The sequence below is a fragment of the Aptenodytes forsteri genome, unplaced genomic scaffold, assembly GCF_000699145.1.
Source record: "Aptenodytes forsteri isolate BGI_AS27 unplaced genomic scaffold, ASM69914v1 Scaffold482, whole genome shotgun sequence".
Taxonomy (NCBI): Eukaryota; Metazoa; Chordata; class Aves; order Sphenisciformes; family Spheniscidae; genus Aptenodytes; species Aptenodytes forsteri.
In genome coordinates this window covers 1025645-1052038 of record NW_008795046.1, presented here as the reverse complement: position 1 = coordinate 1052038, position 26394 = coordinate 1025645, and the positions used below count along the sequence as shown (strand labels likewise).

At 40.5% G+C, this 26394-nt stretch overlaps 1 pseudogene; it reads left to right on the top strand.

Annotated features, from left to right (window-relative positions):
* Positions 1-26394, top strand: part of LOC109279400 — a 27835-nt pseudogene extending 1441 nt beyond the window's left edge.

Sequence of the window (26394 nt, the reverse complement as noted above, 5' to 3'; positions counted from 1 at the left end):
ACCACTCTTTCAGTAAAGAAATTTTTCCTTACATCCAATCTAAACCTCCCCTGCTGCAACTTGAGGCCATTTCCTCTCGTCCTGTCACTAGTTACTTGGGAGAAGAGACCAACACCCACCTCGCTACAACCTCCTTTCAGGTAGTTGTAGAGAGCGATGAGGTCTCCCCTCAGCCTCCTTTTCTCCAGGCTGTGTTTTCCACACAGCAGTAAGTATCAAACGGGAAAAGCTCCTAAGCTCCTAAGAAACTTTACAAACAAAAGACAAACGATTCTCAAACATGATAGCAAATATAGTGTCTACCCAACCTGAAGTCCAGAAAGAGCACTTTAGTTTCACAAATCCCTCTGCTGTTATCACAGAACTGGGACTGGATTTTTCAGTTTCTCCCTTGCTCCATTGTTTCTAGTTACTCTGCAGCATGCTCAAGAACAAGCAGGCTTTCTGCAGCTCACTCAACAATGTCAAATCAAAAAGGACTCAATAGCTTCAAGATTTTAACCCTTCCTATACACTGATATTCCATATGGAAAATCACCTCCGAGGGAAAAGGAATACAAAATTTATACGGTTGATAGGAGAGATATATTGGCAGGAATGTTTAAGGAAACCAGTAAATGATACAGACAGGAAAGCTCCTAAAAGCTCCTAAGAAACAATCATGATGAAAGGCTAAAACATTTTCCACAGCTTTCAAGTTTGTCTGTGCAAATTTCAAATGACCCCAAAACACTATCATTTTCCCCTCACACTTCACATCTTTCTAAAAGGGCTGTTATTTGATGAGTAATGTTTTTCTCCACCATTTTCATTTTGTCTCAGTCTGCACGCAGGAGACTTCCAATGGCCACGTATGAAGTTGACCTCAGGCTGGGAAAGGCACTGTGTCAAAACAGTACAGGAAACCTGTGTGCTTACGAGCTTTAAGAAATGGTTGTATATAGAAGAATTTTGACTTTCAGCATAGTTCACCCTTTTCAGAAATGGTGATTATTTTTAAGTCTAATTCATTAAAATAATATACAATATGGTGGCAAAAGAAAGCTCTTTATCAATAGCTCAGAATGGTTGTTAAAGACAATGTGCTTTCTCAACTCAAAGTACTTTATTCAGGGTTTTTCTCCCCCACATGGTCAGTGTCAAACACAAGCAATAGAACCCGTTCCACCAAAGAAGTAAAACTCTGTTGATAGCCCTAGTGGTTTCTTTTGAGAAATTTGAAACTTAATATAGCTGTAGTCCTGTTGATCTGCAGTCAAATTCCCATGGCAGAGAAAAACTATAAAAAGTAAAGGTCTCTTTGGTTCAGTTACACACCTCATGGAATTATTTTTTTTTTTACCCTGAAAGCCAAGTGTAGTAATAAAGCTGTGAGCCAGCGGACCTTCTCCATTATTTTTCTTTCTGTATTTGCCACTACAAAGAGTGTATTTTATAATGCGTATAAATAAATATATATGTGTATATATTAACCCTTATGATACTGATATTTTGAATGACTAGGGCCACACTGAAAGATGTGAGAGATGGTGGAATGAGAAGGAGAAGGGTATGAAGGCTGGAGTATCATCAGGAGATCTGTAAAAGCCTGAACTACCATTTAAGTGTGCCAGTGGGGGAGGAGGTTCAAATCAAAGCCAGTGGAAAGAACCTCCTAACTTCTTGCAGCTTGACAGTGGTCAACTTTCCTCCTAAAAGGTATTTTAAAGCCCTTTATGCTAGTGCTCTGTGGCCAATACATTTAGTGGAGCTCTGCTTTACACCATCTCAGGTTGGCTGTCTGCAGACGACCCTTAAGCAATGTCTGAAGTTTGCTCACGTGGCTCTTAACTTCTTTCTTTCTGATGAAAATCTTGGTCATATGGAGCAAAGGACCTTTCAGTGGGTTTTCTGGGGTTTGCCAGATCGCTTCAGACCTTTTTAGCTACCACCATGTTTTCTTGGATTTGTATATTACTTTATGGTATTGAATTGCTGAGAGTTGCGTGCAGAGCAAAAGTCTTTGAAGTGGCACATCAAAGACAAAGTTTGATATCTTTGCATTAGCAGACCAAAATCACATTTCTGTGGATAGTAAAAAGAGGCTCCACCCATGGAGGAAGATTCTCAGAGGAAGAATTCCTATGTCTTGTGATCAACCAAAGGGGTCAGGTTTTTCTTAGTGAGATTGCTGCATCCGCCTTCTAGGAATCTATGGTGACTTCTTACAGGACTGCCATTTATACAAAACCAGGGTAGGGGCTTCATAGGTTGAGAGAGTGCCTCATGCTGCTGTCAGCTCCGTGAAAGTAACTGAATGGTTGTACAAGAGACTAATGAGTGAGCCAAACAACAGGAAGAAAAGCAGAGAAGAAAGCTTAGAACAGACCTACGCAAATGATGGACTCAGGTCTGAATCTGGGCAGATGCCAGACAAATGCTGCCTGCTGCATTCCTGTTCAAGGTCTCAATATTTCTTAGTCTTCCCCTGTCTCTTGGGGACCAGCTTAAGAGCACCCTTACAATTCTTAGCTGTGAGGGCAGTGTGCGGTGCAGAGCTAGAACAAGAACACTGAGGGGTTTTGCTAAATGGACTTTGGTAAAAATGAACCTAGTAGTCCTGGCTCGGGTGCTGGGATGGGGCAGTTACAGAGGTCAGCAACATGAACTCAATTGATCCAAACAGTGGAAAGTGTTTTTTTCCGTCAGTTCATCAGACAACTGCCTCCCAACATAGTTATCCATTGTTAACGGATTCTATGTAGGCATTGCAGCTATGTTATTTATTTTGCAGCCTGGCACAGATTAATAGTTCTCTGGCAACTCTGCTCCAGGGCTTTGAAAGCCTTTATGAAGGGCATCAGTAGGCAAGCCACGCTCAGGAAAAGCTGTGATAACACAGTGCCTTTGCAAAGATTGGGGGTGTCCCAGACATACTCACAACTATAACCCCACAGGGGTAGCCGTTGCCTCCTATGGATTCTGTTCGAAGATTTCATTGAGCTAGATCACCTGCTGCCTCATGAGTTGGGAAGTGGATAGCATTGCTTTTCACACCGAGCGGAGGAAACCATGAACAGGAACTTACTGGAGTTTTTCTTTTTCCATGGGTATTTCCAGTGGTTGTGAAGAGGTGGAGATCACCTGCTTTTATGTCATTTGGCAAACTCCTGTCTGTATCATTTACTGGTTCTTAAGCATTTTCCTGCCAATATATCTCTCCTATCAACCGTATAAATTTTGTATTCCTTTTCCCTCGGAGGTGATTTTCCATATGGAATATCAGTGTATAGGAAGGGTTAAAATCTTGAAGCTATTGAGTCCTTTTTGATTTGACATTGTTGAGTGAGCTGCAGAAAGCCTGCCTGTTCTTGAGCATGCTGCAGAGTAACTAGAAACAATGGAGCAAGGGAGAAACTGAAAAATCCAGTCCCAGTTCTGTGATAACAGCAGAGAGATTTGTGAAACTAAAGTGCTCTTTCTGGACTTCAGGTTGAGTAGACACTATATTTGCTATCATGTTTGAGAACCGTTTGTCTTTTGTTTGTTGTAAACTATTGAGGTTTCTTTTCTGAATTTTTTGAAGTGAAAGAATTTCTTCTGTGGGCTGCAAGTGGAGAGTTTTGTGCAGGACCAAGGCAAGACAGGGACAAAATTCTTTTTCAGAGATATTCTATTCTATTTCGGAGGTTGGTTAGTTTAAGATAGTGTGGTTTTATGGCTGTGTTAAACCTGTACAAGACAATGATAGTGACTTTTTTTTTGCATCAGAAGCCTTCTTAGTTCTTAGGCAGATTTCAGCTGTAATCTTTATTGCAAGTTTTATTTAAAGTTTTTGCAGACTGTTCACAATGGAGAAACCAGATGTGGTATCTACAGACTGGTAAGTAGAGTACTTCGTTAGGGTGAGACAGGTACACAGACTGAAACAAAGGAGTTTTTCATCTTTTTCCTCTACTTAACTTACTTGAATACACCTATCTCTGAGAAGACAAAAGAATTAAGAGAATGATTCACATCAAGGAATTGCTTGGTGCATGCTCAGTTACTGAAGATAAAAACCAGAGCAATTTGTCTGCCATCTATTGTCATCGACAATGCAATTGGCAGCTCTGAGTTAGACTATCAGGCAGCTGACAATTTCCATCTCCTTAGCTCTGTCTGTCTCAGTCATCTGACTAACCTCGTACAATCAATCCTAGCATCTGACAGAGGCTTGGGGCTTTGATGAAACCAAGAATATCAATCAGCCTTGTTGGTTTGAGAAGGCAAGATAAAATGATACTGTCTTTTACTGCCATGGCAGTTCAGTTGTTTGTTCTTTCAGCTTCTCACCTGGCATATGTTTTAAGATCCAAACAAAAACATATCAACTACAAAGCATGGTAGTGACTAAGATTGCTGTTTTCTGTTCCTCAATGGGAATGAAATTCAATGAGAATGAGGTACCTCACCTGCATCAATGCGTCTAGCAATCCTGCTAGATAAATATCTAGTAAATATCTATGTACTTTAATGACAGGAAAACCTGTCTTTCTGGTTATATATTGATTTTTAATTGACCCTTAATAATCAGGATAGAAAGTGGCATGCTTGCAGGAAAAGCTAGGGCATTTTTTGGAAAAAGTTTAAGATTTGTGACTCCAGCTGGCTCTTCTGCATAATATAACATTGCTACCTTAAAGTAATTATTTATTTTGAGTCGCTTAAAATAAGAGAAAACCAAAAAGGCATAAGAACTAGAGATGGCACGACCAATTAAAAGGGGGATTCTCAAAATTTGTCACAATGTGGATTATGTTCTCAAAATGTTTTTTCCCTGAGACCACTTTTTCTTGAATAGTATCTTGGGGTAACTTTATAAGGATTCCTCAGAGAACCGACATTAGGGTGATACTGATAATGCATTTTGTCTGCCTTATAGTTCAGAAAGCCACCGAAGAGCAGTATTTTATGAGGTACTGGGTAGATCTTGGATTTGCAACCGTTTAGAGTCTGACCTGATAATATTAATTCGAACACAGAAGTAAGACTACCAAAGGGTGGTGAGTTTGGGGTTTTTTTGGTGGAGAGGAGGGTTTGTGGTCTTTTTAAATGCATTTATATGTTTTCTGGCAGATTATGGAATCAATTGTCCAAGACAATATGGTGCTTATTAGAAATCCAGGAATGACCTTATAGGCTGGAATACCTGGGAAACTAGCAAGACCTTTTTGCTACCTATTAATTAGCATAGTTTTACGCATAGGCAGGTACCATGATCACAGTCAGACATGTTAGAAAAGGATGTGCCACTCCCCGCAGTGGTAAGGCCAGAGTAAAGTTACCATAGGTCCCTAATAAACAATTTCCTAATGCAACACTGGGAAGACTTGAAGTTGTCTTGAGAAACAGTATTGTTATGTCTAGGAAATTGAGCAGTGGCTGTCATTGGTAGTGAAAATCAGGATGAATGCAAGAATTTGGAACAAAGAAACCTTACTTTTGTACTAGGAAAGTGTAACAGAAAGAAATAATTTGTCACAGCTTTTGTGAATCTGTGTCATGTGGTTATGTCCCACCACGCAGTGGCTCACAGTCTCACTTCGCACACGAAGACACCGTGCTGCAGGCTAATGCCAGGACACCCTCCTCTATTCCTGTGTGATCACCATGTAATTCTCACATTCGCTTTGAATTTATCCTTGCATTCCCTTCTCATGTGACCTGATTTAGTCAATCTCATGTATCGGTGTTTGGATTAAGTCAGAGGTTTGTGTGTAACAGGGAGGCAAGTTTTGTAGGGACGCCTACCGTATTTTATTAGGCCAGCTGATTTAGTTGAAAAACATTTGGACTCGCAAATCCAGTATATCCTAGGTGGTGTGTATATAAAAAGGGTGTTGTTCTATAGGAGGACAGACTTGTTCCTCCTTGGCTGGGATTGCTCTGTCATGTTCACTCTGCAGGAGGTGGGACAGATGGTAAAATAAACCAGCCAAGACATGGGTGTGGGGAAAGCATAGAGTAGTGGAGCAGAACCACTCAGTCTCACCGACAGCTAATGCCTGCCAGAGGGCTATCCAAGTAATCAGAAATCTGTGTCTGCTCCCACATTGACTGCTTCGTGCAGTAAAATCATTGGCTAAACCTCTCTTGACTATCCACCCTTGTCCCAGTTTCATTGAGGGAAGTGATAGATACAGATTTTTTGCAACTCATGGCATGCATCATTTATGATCACGTTTGCATCATAAATGTTGTTACAGGTCCCTGTGACAAAGGTGAGAAGATGCTAAAGACATGGTATTCTTTCCTGCTGTGTTGGCTGTCCTTGCGGCTTGAGGCTAATCCTGGTCTTAAAGTGAGGATTACTCAGAAGGGGTTGGACTACGGTATGTCTAGCATTGCCAGACATTAATTTATGATAAATACTTTATGCACAGAATATAGCTCCTTAATAAAGGTGCAATGTAGAAACAAGCTCCTTAAATATTGAAATAGAATAAATTCCTTTTGTCAGCTCACACCAGGAACACCCTTTGTCTCTTCTCTCACTTATTTCCTTCCTTTTTGTGCACCCCAGGTGTGAATTTATCCTTGCATTGGTGATTACATTCTCCTACAGTCCAACAGTGTTTCTACCACATTCCTCATATCGATCTACTTTCTTAGAACCAAAATGAGATGTCATATAATTGCTCCTTTTTTAAAAGTGTCAAAAACCTTATTGAAAGTGCAATATTTAATTGAAGATAATAAGACATAATTGGGAAAAAAGCTTACAATTTTGGAACAGCCACGTAGCTGCACACCTTTACTCTCATTCCTCCATTTGGCATGGGACAGATTCTGCATGTGCCATTCTTTCCAAAAAATCTAGTAACTGCCATAATTCTGCCCTTTAACAGAATATCAGCAATTTCCACAATCTATTTTCCTTGTTTTTTCTATTCATGCTAACTTTCACTGTCTCTTACTAAGACTTACTCCATGGGTGTGGAGGACACACAGGATAATTTCAATTGTTTACAGAATTAATATTAATAATAAAGGTTAACAAGGCACAAATTCAACAAAGGCTGGGTCATGCTAAGGATTAATCGTCATTTATGTACTGAACATGCTGACAGGTAAACAATGGACTTGTGAGATGAAAAGTAGAAGCTCAGAGTTTATGCCTTCGAGATGAAAGCAAGGATCAGGTCCACTTATTTCTCTGTATGAGCATTGTTTTAAAGGCTTTTGAGGAGTTGAGAAGTGCAGGGCAAACATCGGTCACCCAAGACAGAACTGATCTCCGTATCTTTTTATGACACACGGGAGAAATTGCTCCCTAGGGATCTCTCATGCCTTTAGAAATGAGAATTCAGCCTGGTATTTCTTAGCGTGAGCCCAGCAGTTTTTGTGACATTCAGCATGGCCTTAAGTGCTGAACAAACAGACTAAGTTTGCACACCCCTGCATTAGTAGTAAGAACAGACATTAACAGTGCGCCTCCCAAAGGTATTTCTCGTATTTGAAGAGCATGGTGCCTGTCATGTCTTTTCCCTTAATATGAGATTTGAAGGCTGAGGCAATAGATCCTGCCTGCACACTCCTGGCCTGCTGCAAGAACCTTGAGAGAAATTCCACCTGGGATCACTGGCTGCCTTCACTGACAGTCATAAGAAAGCTTTAAGTTATTTCAGTCAGAGCCCATATTTTGCTTTGGAGGCAGGAATTCCCAGGAAATCGTAACTTACCTCTCCTTCATAAAAGATGCATTTTATAAAACGGTGTTCCAGTGTTGAGTTACCACGGTTTTCAATTCTTTGCTTTTTTAATACACTGAAGTCTGGGGGAGAAAAAAATAAATATTTTGTATTCAGCAACTGTGAGGCCAAAAGCTAAAGAAACAAGCTAAAAATATCTGAAAACAGGATGTCATTCAGTATTAAAGTTTTAGCAGTGTCTTCATCAAAGATGAGCAAAAAGAAGAAGACACAAGGAATTTGGGATTTAAAGATGTTCTGTTTGTTGATGATAGGGTCTGTGTGTATTATCAATGCACAGGTAGCATTGAAGCATTCAGGAAAGTAGGGATTCCTTAAGCAAGGAGAGAAGGTAAGAGAATAAGTCAGAGATCTGCAGCATACTGTAATGGATAAGGTGCAGTGGCAAAACGTATGTACTCTGAAAGAAACGGGAAGAAAACATTTAAATGGATTGTCTTTAAACCTCAAACAACTTCCTGTACACAAGCAACAATCCAGATAGTTCCGCATTTGACATACCAGCACTTCAGATACATGTATCACACTTTTTCCATAAGTAAACACTACATATAGAAGTCATCTTGCTGCTTCTTAACTGGCTTTTTCATTTAACAGGTATGAGACAATCTGAGGTAAAGGTGACGACCAAGCGTTTCCCAAGGCTTTCCACATTGCCAGTGAAGTGAAGGAAGTGTAACAGTTTCAGAAACCTGACAGGAGTTCTAGAGTATGAAGTACAACTCAGGGACGAGATGGTCTTGGTTAACTTATTTGTACGTGAGGCTAATAGAAGCTATAAATGGGTGTATAAGTAGTTTGAAGGAGGTCTAGGTAAGGGTTTAAGAATCAGAGGTTTTTATGAACGATGTTAAAAGTGATTAAATTATTTGACCATATATCTGGACCTTTGGGTGCCTGAATCCAATCTGCAAGGCATGTGCTTTTCTCTGTCCCCTTGTAGGCAGGAGGATTGGGATGGAGCTCCTGAAGCAAGCAGTATTGAAAGAGACCTTCCCAAGCTGGAGTGGGCAGGAGAGTTTCTCAGCTGTTAAGGTCAACTACGTAATTTCAAGGTAAGTAAAGGAAATGCATTTCAAAGTTTTAGGATGAAACATCTTATTGTATTGTTACTACCTAGTAATAATTATGCAGCCTTTTTTTTTGTTCAGTGTAATATTTTAATGGTTCATCTAACTCTGCTCCCACTGTCCAAACACGGATTTGTTTTATAAGTACTTCCTTCTACCACGCTCAGAGATGAGCTTTAGAAAGCTTCTGAAGGAGCACCTTGGCTGTTTTTTTAGTTGCTTTGTCTCAGAGTTTGGGGCAAGGCAGGTGTAAGCATGGCTATGACACAGCAGGGGAAAGGGGTGGGAAAGAGGGAAGAATCGGTGTTATTAACAGTCTGCTACTGTGAAGGACCTGTAGCAGTGAAAGTAATTTGTTTGTGTTTGATGAGAAAAAGCTGACAAAGGGATAAGATGAAAATGTGTGCAGGGGGACAGTGTATCTGGGCTGACATGGCAGGAGGATGACTTTCACAGAATCTTTTTGGATGGATTTACAATGGTAAATCAGCATTTTGATTGGATAGGGTTTGATACCTATTTCCTGCTGAGGAAAATCATTGTACCAGGAGCAGCCAGTAGAAAAACAGGTTAATAAGGTTTTCTACAATTTCTCCAAATAAGGAGACTAATATAAAAGGTTTTTCTACAGCCTTCAATCCCATCTTCCAGTTAAAGCTTTTCCAATAGGCTATAACAGAAAAACAGAAACTTCTGGTCTTTTAATATTACTATCAGGCCAAGCTCTGCTGCTCAGTAGCATTTTACTTCCTTTTCCTTACAAATTACCCAGAGCAAGAAATACCAATCTGGGAGACTTCATGTACTTTCTGCTGGGTAGGGCCTGCATCCTTTATCTATACCTAATATTTTCCTAATAGCCTGCTTTCCGGCAGGCTTCACTGATTTATACCATTCTTGCAACCTTAATCCCTGCACATCTGAGAGCGCTGTATTTGGACAGTCTGGAGAAGAAGAGACTATGAAGGTGGAGGTGCATATGTGTTACTGCATGTCTTCCACGTCTGCTGGGTAGTGATTATAGAGAATATGGAGCCAGATTCTTCCTGGAGGTACACAGTGAAAGGATCATGGGCAACAGACATAAATTACATCAAGAAAAGTTCCGATTAGAAGTTAGGAAAAAATGCTAGGGAGCACCAGAACAAGGGCCCAAAGAGGTTGGGGAATCTCCATCCTTGGAGGCGTTCAAGACTCAAAGTGGGCAGGCCCCCTGAGTTGGCCCAGCTTTGAGTAGGGGGTTGAACCAGAAAATCGCTGAGGTCCCATTCCAACCTAAATTGTTATATGATCTTCAAAACCCCAATTCATTCTCCCAACCATAGTTCTTGAAATTGGCCGTGTTCCCAGTGGATAATCTGATTTTAGCTCACTGCAAACAAGATGACTAAAGGCAGCCTTACTACTGCCCAGGATGTTATTGGAAAATTATGGTCATTTTAACTAAAAGTAGCTGGTGCTTTCTGCCCCGGGGAAAGTAGATTAAAGGCAGTTGTTTCAGAGATCTCTGCCAGATATCAGGAAACAATGAGGAATGTGTACTACATGATAAGATTACAGCTGATATCTTTACAATGTTAGCTCAATTCAACACACCCATTTGCAAGACAATATCCTTGAATATCAGAAACATTTGTTTTGGCAGGGAAATCTTCAAGTAAGATTTTGTTTAGAAAAATGGATCCTCTCCAGAGCCCTTTGCTGAGGCAAGAGAGGGGATACAGAATGGGGAAAGAGAAACTTTGATGTTCTTCAGCAAATGCTAGCATTCAGACAACCTGGGTTTATTTATAGATGTAGCATCTGGTTTTAACACACAGATTTATTTTCCCCCAGCAAGCACGTTTCACTTTAAGGAGTTTGTTTTTCTTCCAAGGGGAGGTTTTTGTTTTGACCAAGCATCCTTTTTTCCCTGGGCAGATATCAAGGATTCTTTTTCCAAGGATGCTACTAAGTGTAATGATACAGGTGTCTTTCTTTCCTAAAATATACAAGGGTCAGTCATTTCTGAGAAACTCTTTTACTGAAGCATAGACTTTGCCTTTTATAGCAGAAGGGTTTTCAGTGATCAGAAGTCCTTTTTACTCTTTTGACATGCAGTCTAATATCCCCCTTTCTGTATTCTGTAGGCTCAGAATTAATGCTGTAGATTTCCCAGAAACTTCTGCTTCCTTTATTCCTGGCACTGGCATTAGTCTGTCAGTGGCACATGCTTCTGCTACAATCAGTGCAGACTGGAGAATGAACGCGTGGCTGCTGTAAGTATTGTACAGTGTGATGCAGGTGCGGGGGACGGTTCTGGGAGAAGGATTGCAAATGAAATTCAGAAATCTAGTTGGTAATTATTATTTTTCAGGTCAGGTATGCTTTATCATTTAACAGCAATCTATTTGAATAAACTTCTTAAGAAGGAAACATCCCCTGCCAACTAATGGGGTTTTTTTTCTTTTTTTTTTTAATTATTCTACCCCACAGGTTGTCTCTTTGGGAAGTATCAGGTCAGACATCTGTTAGCAGCCCAATTTGTCCAGACTGTATATTACATGATATTACATGAATATTCAGGACCACAGAGTTAGCAATGGCCACATTTGTTACTGTTTTTGTACAGTATAACTGGAAGGTTGACTCTATAGCTAATTATCTATTTGCTGGTACAATGTATATTGTCTTCCAAAGTGCTACTATTAAAGGAAGGGCACTGTCACAATGCCAAACATTCAGAACTTCGGAAAATCCAGAATTCGGGTCACTATGGAAAGCTGACTTAGCTTCATAAGCCTGTGCAGTATGAGATTGTCTCTAATGACATGATTGCATACTGATCTTTCCAATTCTTTATCTCAGCATTTTTGCTATAGAATTTTAATATGATATTCTAGACTTTCTTGGGGCTGGGGGCAGGGCTAAAACTTCTGGGATATCAGAAAAGTTTGCAAGGTGCTAATCTCTACAGTTTGGGTTAATGGAGTAACTGGTAACAGCAGTAGGCGTTGCTCTATTTGGGAGCCAGATAGTACAGCAAGATGGATCACCAGGCTGCAAGTTTCACAGCATGTCCTGATTTCAAAGGAGCACAGACATGCAGTTCTGCATTCAGTCTCAGTACTGGTGGCTGGAAACTGCTGTCACTGTGCCCCCAACCTGTCTGTTGTTCCTTCTGTCATACCAGTATTGTGAGGAAAAGGATACTGTGTTCAGCAGGGCAAATCAGCTGTTCCCAAACATGAAGCCACTCCTCCGTCTTGCTGAAGGATAAGGACCTGGGCATAATCTGGAGAGAGCCCAGATGTGTAAAACTCCAAAGACTCCACAGACAGCAAGGGAGGCAGGGAGCTGGTATGCAGGATTTGGCAGAGCAGATTGTGGTGGAGGTGGTCAAAACTAGCTTTGGTGGAGTTTAGGGGGTGAAAGGTTTTTCTTGCCTTTTTGAGGGGCAGAAGGAACAATCTGTGCTGCTCTGTTCAATATGATGTTTTGTGAATGGCTGTAGGTTTAGACAGATCCAGAATATGCCCTGCTCTTCATCCCCTCCATTCTCTAGTCCTGCATGTTGCTTTCAGCATAGCAGACTAAGAGGGACCAGCTGAAAATGAGCTTTCCAAGGGAGACCATTGACAACCCACCCCTCCTGGGCTGTTTCCAGGGTCAGTAAGGTGGGCCTTATCACAGCTTTTTAGTTGTGATAGTGTTATCCCTGTATTTCCAGCTCTCACTGTAGCCCTCCTCTCCACTGTGTCCCAGACCACTCTGCCAGTCACAAAATCTCCTGGCAGGCCCTTCGCTCCTGGAGGCCTGGAGCTGAGACCCTGCCTCAGTGAATCAGGATTCCTCCTGAAGAAGAGCAGATATAAGGATGCAGGATCGGAGGACCTAAGTAGCTAAGTAGCCCACCTCCCAAGCAGCCCAAAAAGGGAGGAGGAGGGCTGAGATCCTTTTGCGATGGTCCCTGACACTGAAGTATGGGTAAAGCTAGGTTGGAAGGATCTCTGGAAGTCATTTTATCCAGCCTCCTGCTCAAAACAGAGCAGTCACCAGACTAGATCAGGCCAGCTGTCTAGTGGTGTTGTTTAGCCAAGGATGGTGATGCCACAGCCTCTCCAAGTAACCTGTCCCAATGCTGCACAACCCTCCTTGGGAAAATGTTTTTCCTAATGGCTTGTGGGATGGGGGTTTGGTTAAGAACTGGAAAATGAGGTTCTGAAGAGTGGTGCTTCCTCCAGTTAGCCACTTAATGCACATATATGGACTGAAAGGTGGGGTTGAAAATGGTAGTGGTGGTAGGAGGGACTTTGTGACTGACAATATTACGCACTGGTTTGGTCAGGGGTAGTCTATGGTTTGGGGCTGGGTTAAGAGTAATCTTTCAGGTTTACAACCTCTTTCCCCAGGATTTTTGCTTAGCCTGAAAAATAAAGAGGAAAACTGAGAGACTCATGGTTTGAGCTTCATATTGGGCTGGGCTCTTTCTCCGTAGTATGGTGCAGCCACTGTAGTAATGCCTGGAAAAAGAAAACCTGAGTAATCGGGATGAAGGGGTGACAAGTGATGCTTTCAGTGCCAGTTCTGTTATGGTACATGAGGTTTTTATAAGGCTGTTCTAACATCCATTCAACTTTCTGTATCCTGCTTGTTAGGTCTACTGCTTCTACAACTCCTAACAGTAGTCCTAATACCTAAATTTGCTGGAATTTAAGTATAAGGATATTTTTGTTGGGTCTTAGAAGGGATTTTTACAGAAAGGAGACAGAATGAATGGGTTTGGGGCAGGACAAAGAATGGAGGAATGTATACATTTTAAAGGGTTATTGAAAATTGTTACAGGAAAGAGGAAAGTGGAACAATTGCAAAGTTGAGAACCACTGGGTTATATATTTATTATCTAACTGGCTTCTGCTGCTGCAGTCCCAGAGGCCTTCAGGGTGATCTGTCATGAAGGACTGGAATGTCTTGTGTTGCTGTGAAATTGTCACATTTTTGCAAACTTGTCAAATCCTGCACAAAACTGAAAAATTAATGTCCGGGAAACTCATGCATATAATCTGTTTTTGAATACCATGCATGTCCCTAATCTACTTTAATCCCTAGAAAACCCATTCTTCATTCTGGATGATAGAAGCAAAAAGTCCTTTCAAACTTGATTTACAGGTAGTTTCTTAAATTGTTCCCTTAAAGCAGATGTTTCCTTGACTGAGTTTGTTTTTTTTCTCCGAGCAGCAAAGACCAAGGAGGAATTACTGTGTCCATCTCGGGACTGTTTATTGCAGTTATCTTCAAAGTGTCAAAGGATAGCACAGGCCACTTATCCATGTTGCTACACAATTGTCAGCTGAGCATTAATAGTGTAAAAGTCAAGTTAAATGGAGGATCTAGGTATGTACAGTAGATTTTCTAATTACTCTGTGGAAAGTAGCAGGGTTTGTAGCATACGGGCCGCTTTTCAAATTTTGACTTTTAGGGATCCAGTTACAGGATACAACTTAACTATTGAAGGCTATGAAAACAGATTTTTAAAGGTCTGTTTTCAAAACGAGGCTCCTTTGCTGGGTGTGTGAAGTGCAGTTAATCTACACTTCTTTGTGCATGTGCCAACAAATGACCTGACTAAACATACTGCATATGAAAAAAATGCCATTTGGGCATATTAAAGAATACAAGATTGCAAATGGAGGTTTGCAGATATGAAGGTGTTCTAGACTGATTATGCCTTTTGACAAGCTGACCTACAATTTCAGAATAAAGCTTTCAAAAGACAATATGAAACAATGCTTGTAGTTCTTCTCATTTTGATTTTCTAGAAAATTTTTTTGTCTTATTCAAAGACAAAATGTGGCTAATTGAGTATTGTTTATCAACACATTAACATGAACATTCACTACTTTGCAGATTGCCTTCTAAATAGCTCTTATGAGACTGAGAATCCCTAGCATTTGTCTGAGACTCAGAAATTAATAAAAAGTCAACTGCACAGTCTACCAATATCGCTGTAATTGTGTCTCATTAATATAAATGACATTGCTGTCCCAGTCTGCCAGATTTTATATTTCAAAGATTTCAATCCATGGTAAAAAGTCATTGTGTTCATTTCCTTTCCTCCAGCTGGATCTACAGCTTTCTATCTGGTTTTCTTGAGGAGCCCATTCGCACCAAATTGGATAAAAATGTAAGTTTGCAAAGATGGTTTCATTTAGTGAAGGGAGGAGTTGAAATACAACCCTTACATTACTCACTTGTCTCTCTTTTCATATAGCTATGCCTAAATATCAAATACAAAATCCAAATGATGGATGCACAGCTAAGAAAACATAAGGGTGAGTTGTTGATAACAGCTTTTTGTTAAGTAATTTTCATAGTGCTCTCATTGTAGCCTTTTTTATTAGATGCCAAACCATTCCTGTGTTTATGGTACAAAAAAAGTGAAGGAAAAAAAATACAGCCATTTTTCTGTACCTTAACCTATTCCAGAGTCCACCCTAGAAATCCCTTGCGTGCACCTTATATAGAATATTCAGTTTTCTTCTGTGTCCATAGCAGGTCACCTGTAATCTTTCAGTCTGTTGTAGCTGACCTGTGTTATTTCCTTAGATTTTTGAGATGAACATTTTCATGCTGATTCTTTATAGAATCATAGAATCGTTTAAGTTGGAAAAGACCTTTAAGATCATCAATTCCAACTGTAAACCTAACACTACCAAATCCACCACTAAACCATGCCCCTAAGCACCACATTTACACATCTTTTAAATACCTCCAGGGATGGTGACTCCACCACTTCCCTGGGCAGCCTGTTCCAATGCTTGACAACCCTTTCGGTGAAGAAATTTTTCCTAATGTCCAACCTAAACCTCCCCTGGCACAACTTGAGGCCATTTCCTCTTGTTCTATGCCTTGTTCCTTGGGAGAAGACACCGACACCCACCTCACTACAACCTCCTTTCAGGTAGTTGTAGGGAGCGATAAGGTCTCCCCTCAGCCTCCGTTTCTCCAGGCTAAACAACCCCAGTTCCCTCAGCGGCTCCTCATAAGACTTGTGCTCTAGACCCTTCACCAGCTTCGTTGCCCTTCTTTGGACACGCTCCAGCACCTTATGCTTTTGGTACTGTGGACATAAGAAAACCCGAGTTAGCAGTAATCCACTAAAGAGCTAGGAAACATCCCTGTAAGATCTCATAAACTTAGCACATCTTGTTTTGAACTTGAGTTCAATGAGATAACAAGATGCTTAGTGTCACACTAAGCATGCTTCTCCTCACACCAGTAACAATTCCTGTGTCACTCTTGCAGAGACATGAAGACAATAAATATCTGTGTCCCAAAAGCATATATAAGATTTTCACTTCTATAATAAATCCCACAGCTTTTCTTTTTTTTTTTGCCTTTTTGTTGTTGTTGTTTTTTTCCAAGACTAAGAATATTTGTAGTTTTCGCCAGTTCAAATTCATTTAATTCACCTAAGTCATATAATTCAGGTCAGAGAGTGTGTTCCCACTCTTCACTTTGCATTGTGGATATTTCTATTACCTGCTCTGCTATTCAGAAGCAGACTAAGTAGACTTTTATTTTTCCTAAAATGGCCTATACCTGCCATGTGCCAAGCAGTGGTAAATATTACTGAAAATCAAGAACATTTGCTTATGCAGCACATACCTAAACACTTCAGGCTCAAGGGCACTCCAAGCTGTGCTGTCATATTGAGGAGTTCATAATCTCTGTGTGAATTCACCATTTCTCTTTAAACCCATCTGATTTTTATACAGTATGAACAGACCTTACAGCCCAATCAAAAATAACAATCAGACTGAAGTTGCATGCGAGCGCCTTTCAGAAAAAGTCTTCAGTCATATTGTCTGATAATGTATCCTCTATTGTTGTGAACAAACATCCCTTGTCTTCAACACTGATATGCGTAAAAATGTGCTAATGTCATCTTCTAAAGTATTTAGTAGTATTTACCAGTATTTCACTAATCATATAGGAGAGTTTACTTCTCCTGTGCAAACACATAACAAAAAAGGGGGCTCTGCCATAGGTACTCCTTCTTTCACTGCATGGAAAGAGATTTCTGAGGAGTGTATTCAGTTGTGAGCAACAGGAGAACAAGGCCTAAACCAGGAGGAATCGGTGACTTTTCCAGAGGGAGTACTCTCACTTTTTCCCTTATAACAAGTTTTTTTATTTTCTTCTTCCTTCTCCCACCATAATTCTTCTTCAGATTCATCATTTCTATAATGCCTTTGCCTTTAACTAAACAATAACTGTTTGTGATGTGTTTTTGTAATAACGGCTGTTTTGTTTTTGTCCATCATTCTTCTAGTCTTAAACCAGATTGATGCCTTTGCACAAATAGACTATTCCCTAGTTAGTTCTCCAGCAGTCTTCAAATCACACATTAACTTGGATTTGAAGGTAATTTGTCTTTAATATCAGTGTGCTTTCTAAGACTTTTCTGATTCTCTTTTGTGTTGATTCATTTTCTTTTACTACAGTCTTAGTCAGCCTCTCCAATATTTAATTAGAAAAGCAATAAGACATTTGGATATCTTGGTCAAGAGCTATTTTGGAAACCAGATACGATTGTTTATTTAATAAATTAACTGCATTTGTTAATTAACCAAAGCTATTATTTAGAATTAAATTATTTCAGAGTTGAAATCCTTCAGAGGTGCTTTATAAACAGCATAAAAGTGTTCTTCAGGTACACAGCTCTTCCATTGCTGCTTGGTCTTCGCCTGTTACTGGTGATACATAATCCATGATGGCTACCAGTGTGATTGCAATCCAAAGCATTTGTTTTGAGATGACTCAGCATCTTGTATAGGTACAGGTCACGCCCAAAAAAAGACTTCTCACAGACAGTCCTTGAGCAGCACACAGCAGTTCCTTTCTTATCTATTTTTCACCTTTATTGGCAAGAGATATCGCAGCAACACCCAGCTTTTCCAGCAGCTTCCACAGTGCTTGTAATTCAGAGCATCCCCACGGCTCTCAGAACTGACTCAGTTAAGAAAGATGTGCTACATCTGTGGTTGAAACTCTCCCTCTTGGTTATTTTGTTCAAGCAACTTTTACCACCCACAGAAAACACTGTGCAAGCAGGATATACGTAGCTTAAAATACTAAGCAATATTTATCAGCTACTATAGCTAACTAGAACTTACAGCCTAAGCTTTAACTTGCTGACATCTCAATGGGATACCAGATGAGTCTTTGTCAGTCAGTTATTAATCAGTTAAGGAAGTTACTGGTCTTCAGTGCTCCCTGGAACAGGCTGATTCTTGATGGTTATGAGTTGCCATCTTCCAACTCTCAACCTTTTTCTTAGGGTTTTTTACCTTTCCATGTCAGTATTTTTCCTGTTGAATCTTTCAGCTACTAACCATTACAGTGTCAGTAATTACACTACTTACTGTCTGTTCTTTTACTTTGCTTGTCTTATATGTCCTGAGCTCACATACCTTCTCGCATTTTAAGAATTATTTTCTTAGTATAACTGAACCAAGGTCCCACACCTGTGCAGTACCCAAACAAGGTCTTGGAGGACTGGCAGCTGGACCAGGGCTAAGAGTTACGTGGTATAAAAGGCTCCTTTGTGTCCCTGTCCTAAGCAACTTCCAGTGCTTTTGGGGTGTGCCTGAAGATTTTCTTGAAATGTCACTCTTAGAATTAAATTAACAAAAGTGTCTTTGCCACAAGAGAAAGAAAACTGTGGTCTAGAGGATTTTTTTTGTGTCTTAAAGCTGCAGTTCAGAATACTCACTTGAATGCTCAAACTCAAACTTTGAAAGGATGGAGGCCAGATTTTCACTGTGATGCCTGTATTTTTCCAAAAGAGACTGAATTTGCTGATTTTCAGGGCATGTCACAAACTTACTTGCTTACTTCAGGTTTTCTTCAATGTCAAGCTTTTCTTCAGATTAGGAAGAATTCTTTCTGTTCAACCACTGCTAATGCATTCTGACAGATACAAATGTTCACAACTAGAAATACTTGATAATGACTCTTTGCAGGGCACGGTCTATCCAGTAGGATATCACACAGACCCTCCCTTTGTGCCAGCTCCATTTGCTCTCCCAAACAAGGGTGATTCCATGCTTTACCTGGGAGTCTCCAGTTATTTTCTTAAGTCTGCTTCACTGGCTTACTACAGAGCAGGGGCCTTAAACATCACCATCTCCGAAGAGGTGAGTATAATTTGTGAATATAATTCTTAGAGGTCTTTTCCAACCTTAATGATTCTATGATTCTATGAGTGGTTAAACATTGGAACAGGCTGCCCAGGGAAGTGGTTGAGTCACCATCCCTGGAAGTATTTAAAAGACAAGTAGATGCAGCACTTAGGGACATGGTTTAGTGGACATGGTGGTGTTGGGTTGACGGTTGGACTCGATGATCTTAGAGGTCTTTTCCAACCTTAATGATTCTGTGATTCTATGAATTTCCATGTAATAAAATTACAAATATCAGCAGTATGGATAGTCAGCAAAGGAGACTAACACATTATGTTTGCCATTTCACACAGATTTGGGTCACAATTCTACCACTTGTAGGAGGGATTCATGACATTCATTCTGTATGTCATCATTTAAAATAGTCAAAGTCTCCCTCAGACCTAAGTCTGAACTTCTTGGCAGCTCTAGGCAAGAATGACAGGTATGAACATCACAGAGTTGGCATGCAAGGAGTGGCAGAAAGAACAAAAAAGCGCTTTTTTCTGCATGGATTCCACATAGGAAAGGGCAAGACGGGAAAAAGTGTACTGAAGCCCCAGTCTGCTGCATAGAGGCCCACAACAAATGTATCAGCTGTGTTGAGAGCTAGAATAAACCCTCAGACTTAACAGAGCAGCAAAATGAGGCAAGAAGCAGGTACAAGGAAACTAAGCTTTCAGCTGTGGGTGAAGAACGTACAAGACTTCTCTCAGAAATGCTGTTTCGACACTGGCATTAGTAGTCAGAGTTTCCAAGAAGTTTTGCTAACTGAAACAGTGCTAAGAGGGTCTTTATAAAAATTGGTGACACAAATGTCACTGACAAACATCATCACAGTGGTCAGTAGCAAAAGGGCAAATGAGATTTTTGAGTCTTGCCTCTGACAGATTCAGTGTATTTCATCTATGAAAGTCCCAAAGGCAGGAAGTAAGCAGGATGCCACATCTGTTCTTTCAAAGAATAATGCTTGTTCACTGGTACGTGCTTCTGAAACATGTCCATGAGAAATCTATCTCTCTTCTGTCCCACAGAGCACTGTGGGTTCCCTAGGAATCATTCTGGGGCAAGGAAATACTAAATCAAAACATGGATTACCTAAAACTGCAGTAAACAGGGTATGTTTTTTTCCCAAGGAAAATCTCATTTTCAAGCTGATATAATGGTCTAATTTATTTCATTTATTTACAGCTTGCTACTACTTTTAACCTAAATACCACCTTATTCAAAGATTTTGTGCCTGAGGTGCGTACGTTTACTTGTACAGACCTTTTAAGAAAGAGCAGTAGCTAATGTTTCTTATGGATATTATCTGTGTACTAGCTCATTTGCAAAAGTTTGGAGGAGACAAGGAAACTGAGCTGGTTTATGATTAGTGCAAGATTCAAACATACATGTCTACCATATCATAACTCTATATTCCTCCTAACTATATTGCACTGCTGTTTAGTCGTTCTCTACCCCTCTAAGTGCTGGATTTGCTCTCAGTCTCTGAAACAGTTATAAGGACTAAGTGGTGGACATCTGTGAGATCAGTCTCTTTTTATTCCTGTTCAAGGTAATGGTATCTCTGCTATTGGTAGCCTGGCTTCTCTATGCAAAGATACCTGATTTATGACTACTGGAGATTATATACAATGGGAAGTAATAGTCATGAGTAGCTAAGTTTATAAATGTGATGCAAGAAATTAAGATACTATGAGAGGCTTTAAAAATCCCTAATATGGCAACATTTACTAAAAAGTTATGAAATTTGTAATCGGTGGCATTGCAAACTAAAGTTTTGTCCTCTAGGAGTGTCTCTATTCTTCGAAAGATTGGCTGTTTTGGAAGGCTGCCTCTTTTCCAAATTCTTTATATTGTCAGGGTCATTAATTTTTTTTTTACTGGAATCACTCATTTCCTTCATTTCTTTAACATGCAGTGCTAATCCCCTCCTCTTGAAATACATTTTTCAGGAACAAACTTTAAATTATTTCTCTATATATGTTCAATATCAGTGGGTCTAAAACTTCATCTTTTGTTTTATGGTCTCTGAAACTCAGAGTGTTTCATCATTTCAGTTGGTGTAATTAAAATGAAGTATTTTTAATACAGGTTAATTAACAAGAGGATTGGTGAGTAGCACCTGATTATGATGCAGCCACAGAAACTGTAGCTTAAGAAAAGCTTAACTCTGCATTCAACATTTTTGTCCTCTTTGAAATTCCACAGATTGCTCCGAGTTACGTAACAGCGTGCCCAGTGCTGCTGAAGCTGATGGCTACATCACCACCTGCGGTCAGTTTAAATGCAGACAGATGCATCCTACAGACCACTGGCTGTGTAGAAGTGTTTGCTGTTCTGCCAAATTCAACCACCCGGTACATCTTTGCAGGGAATCTAGTAAGTAACATGAGCTAGAAGATAACATTCAGTGCTGGGGCTGAACAAATCACACAGTAATCTTTCAGATCCTTTGAAAATCATAGAGATCAGCATAAAATAGCATATACTGGTCTGCCACAAATACGCGTACTGTTCTGTTGCATTTCATAGGGAGGAAACATGCACCACGTATTGCAGAATTTAATAGGCAGGCACAGAGAGCGACTTATGAAAGCCCTTTTTTCCATGTGGGAGGTTGAGTGACTATTCAAGAATAAATTGTAATATAGAAAAATGTGATTATCTGATGCCCAGTCTTCCTAACTTGTTTGTTATAAAATAGTTCAGCGTGTCCCCAGACATCTTTTCATTAGGTTGAAAGTGAACCAATTATGTCAGCCATGCAATGATCCTAATGATAAGGAGGCAATCAGGGCAGTATTATCACTTTGCTCACGCAATCTCAGTCGCTGGCAGAAAGCGGCAAATTCACAAATGATTTCACTATCTACATGTATTGGCCAAATAAAAAGTTTAGACATTGTATTTCCAATCACAAAAGCAATTGCATTTGTGTCTGTATCTAAGACAGTGTCTATCTGTGTATACAGTCACAGAAGACTGTTTTGTTTTTTTCCCTGCAGACAGCCAGTACCAGAGCCAATTTGACAATAACCAAACAGAAGTTGATTATCTCATTACTTCTGAAGAGGTAACCAAGGAAAAATCAGAAAGCAACATTAATGATCCCAACATTAGGACACAACAGAACTTCATTGTGTCAGCCTGACAGTGCTTGTTTCACCATGAGAAAAAGAAAATTAGTTACCTTCTTTCTTACAGGGGCTCTAAGATACTTTTGACTGGTTGGTCTAAATCTTGCAGATGAAATATAATAATATTGTGGAACAACCATGTCTCTTGTGCAACATGATACTACCCTTTTCTGTAGGTTAAATACCTTTCCAGATGACAATGTTCAATTTATTGGTTATCTTAAAGGCATCTGTTTCAGTCTGTGCTGATGTTGGAGAATGAAGTTCAGTAGTTTATTTGAAACCCCCTAAATGTTGCTGCCGTGCCATGTCTGAGCATCATAGACAGAACTACCAGAGTGCAAACACTGCACTAGACCACTAACTAGCTCTGTGTATGCCTTCCCATGAAGGGAAGGGAAAAGTGAGACTACATAGCACATACTGCAACAACAGACACCATGCCATCAAACAAATGAGACTAGAAAGGTGTCTGTAGTTTGAAGCAAAGCTCAGAGCTTTTTAGATTTTGCTTAGGTCTTGCTGGTTTTGTGGTTACCTACAGTTACGGGTGTTCTCAGCTGTCCTACAACAAATTTTATTCACAGTTCAAGCTGGGCTGGGTTTACAGCCCCTTTCTCCCTAAATGGACCAGATAGGTAGAAGCACAGGCTTTCAGGCAAGTAGCCCACATCGGTGTTTCTTCTTGTTAGCTCCAAGTTGGGGCAGAATTGCAGAATATGTGATATTTTTTAACCTATTACATTTTCATTAAAGAAAAATGTGAGCAGCCTTTTCTTAGTTTTGGTCACTGGACCTTTTTAACAGGAAAAGAGGACTTAGAGTGATCAGAGCCTGTCAGCATAAGTTTAAGAAGTAATGGTGCCACTCACTTAGAGCTTTTGACACAAGAATGTGTTCTTCTGTTCTTCAAAATGTTGTTTTTCCCCAGGATTATATTTACAGTGATCTGAGGATGCATTACAGGCATCAGTGGAAAAACTTAGGAAATCGTAATGGTTAGGAATGGATATGAGTTTATTCAAATCATAATGAACATTTGAGAACTATGTAGTTCAGCCATTGCAGGAAATGGCACTTCCAGAAAAATTTGATTTTCCAAGTCTTATAGTCACAGCCCAGAACTACACATGACTCTAGGAGGAGATTAGTATCAGAAAGATCCCAGTGATTCTAGAACTCACTTGTAGTTGTGCCAGTTTTGATTAAAAGCTGTTGGGAATCAAAGAGTCTTTGGCAAAGTTAAATGTGTGAATCGGCATGAAATCAGTATGAAATTCCACAAATGAATCTTCAAGCAGTGTGCATAACTTGTGCCTTCATCCTTTCTAGTGAATCCTTTTCTTTTACTTCTTTTCCTCAGGCTCCAGTTCTCCCTGCTGCACTCCACTCTTGGCTTCTCTGAGGTAAGTTGATGGTTTCAACACCTGGGAAAGGTAGGTGAGCCCTTCAGAGGTAAAAGAAATTCATCTGAACTCATTCCTGACAGTTCTTGGTCTGTCTTGGGGATGTCATCTGCCACTGCTCTTTCTGCTTTGAAATAGTATATTCTTTGCTTTTCTTTTTCTTTCCAGTAAGAGGAAAAACCTCTTGGAGTGTTGGGGGTTTTTTTTCTCATCAGAGCTCCAAATGTTACGGAGTTATTACCGTGTAACATTAATTGAAACAAAGAGAAATATCTGCCTGGGTCTGCATGACCTAGCAAGCCGTCGTAGTTGATTCTGCTCACTTCTGTATCCAGCAGCACAAAGGCAGGCATGGGGCTAGCACCTCTTCTAGCTGTTTCTGACAGCCAGCCTGAATTCACGGCTGGATTGAGTAGGCGTAGCAGTTGGAGTGAATACAAAGTCAGGCTTAAGCTCAGTTTCAGGAATTATCTTGAATCACTTCAACGAAATATCATAAAAAGGGGAGTAAAAAATAGGGAATAAAAGAAATGCCATGACACTGCTTAGATCATTCACTGTAGACTGAGAAGTGGTCAGTGTGACTCTGCAGCAGCTCAGCCCAACCTACATCTTTTAAGTGAAGGGAGGAGGACACTGATCACAGTGGCATAAGACAGAGCACCAGGACAGAGCAGTTTTTGCCACCCAGAGAACAGTTCACTTCTGAGAACTGAGTCCTGGCAGCTGCAATGGGGTTGATCGGATTTCATTCCTAAAGTTAAGGTTCAACCCAGATACTTAACATACAGAAAAAAAAAAAGACGACTTCAATTTAACTTATGTGAGAAAAATGGACACCTCTTTATCATGTATATTTTACATTGTTCAGCTGCAACTTAAACCAAAAAAGATCTTTTTTACCTGAGATTTTCTCTGCCAAGCTCTGTTCTGATCTTTTTGCATGTCACTCCAGTTCTAACCCTCCATCTCCCCCGTCGAGCTGCAGTCCCATGGGCATCAGGCAATAATCACCAAATGTGTTTTCCCCCTCACAGCAGATGTCACTGGTGGAGAATTTTCTGTCTTATGCTTTACGGAGTGCAGTGATCCCAGTAATCAATGGTAAGGATTGTGGCCAGTTCCTGAGCGCAGTTGGTGGGAAAGCAAGACTGAAACCATAAAATGGAGTGCCCAGCTTTAAAGACTGTGTTATGGGAGGTTTTCTGTCCGTTTGGCTATACCTGGACAGGTCTACTCTGTGCTGGACTTCAGTCCTGGTCCCTCAGTCCCCTGGATCAGCGGCTGGGACAGGGCAAGTCTTGGCTCCCTTCCAAACACTGGGCTTGGGTTTCCTCTTCACTGGATGCAGCATGGCAGCAGAGCTGAGACATGCTTGAGTCTTGTCCTGACACAGAGTCAAGCCATGACCAGAGAATGGCCCAGACTGGGGAAGCGCGGAAGCACGCTTGCATCTTGGGGCTTTGGGGTGGCTTCTCTAACTTTATTACCTCCCTCTGCCTTTGTGCTTCACCTGCTGCCACAGGCAGGACAAAGTAGAAATCATCTCAGTGGGATGCAGAGAGTGAGGGATGATGAAGAAAGAGGTTAAGGTGGAAAGAAGCAGGTGGAAGAGTACAGAAGGTGCCTATGAGGTAAACAGAGGTGAGGAGACTGCTGAGGAAGGAATTGAGCTATTGATGAGGAGAAAGGAAAGAGAATGAAAGGGAGGGATGCAAAAGTCAGATGTTTGGAAAAGCAAATGGGAATAGAGCTGGGGCTTGATCCAGGAAAGTAGGGATAGATGAGAATAAGAGGGACCAACAGGATTAAGAGGATCAGGTAGAGAAGAAAATGGAAGGAAGATGGAGAATAAGTCAGAGTGGGAAACAGCAGAAATGAGATCTTGTGGGACAGATATCTGGAGAGGAGCAAAGGCAGTCAGATTCCAGTGTCAGACAGCTGAGAGATTGTAAGAGGTTTATATGCAACTTTTTCACAGGATTTTTTGCTTTTTAGAAAATATGAATAATAGCTTCGTTGAGAGGCACAAGGACGGCTGATTAAAGGGAAATTGCAAAACAAATTGAGTTCCTTGAGAAAGGTACTTCTGAAGTGCATTTTATTATTACATTCAAATGTATTTATATTTGTCCTTTCTGAAGATAAACTAGGAAAAGGATTTCCTCTTCTTAACTTGGCCCACACTACCCTGACTGGACCTGTAATAAAAACGAATCAGGTGAGAACTGCAAATTCTTGTTAAAGAACATTGCTTCTTTTTCAGGCCTGCGCATTTGTGTGTGTTCCTGCATTGGGTAGATCTAAATGTTGCTAATAGTAAAGCTTTAACTATACACTAGATATAAAATCCAAACTCTGGATCAATAATGAGCCCTCCACCCCACCACCCCTAGCAGTTGTAGGTTGTAAAGGGTCCACTAGCCCTTATGGGGACACCACAAGGACAGCTCTGCTATCCCCAGCAGGGCTTAGGAGCATTGAGTGCATGAGTCCTCACTACCCTGACCATTCTCTAGGAAGGCTCATAGGCAACCTGAGTGTCTCTGTGGTAAGTGTTACTCAGCCTTTTGGAGGGTTGTATTAACTTACATCAGAGCCCATTCTTACCCTAAAGTTAACTAAAGTTCAGGAGGCATAAAGCCACTGTTGTCTCCTGCCCTGCTGAGGGGCTTACCATGGGATCTAGTCCCAGAGTACTGACCCTGAATATGTCCATCTGAAATTTAAGGTAATTTTACATGTTCTTCTTTCCTCAGGGTCATCTGGTGATTTCCACTGATATTCACTACAAACATGAGGAAAGGGAAGATGAGGACCTTCACAGTCACTCCTAA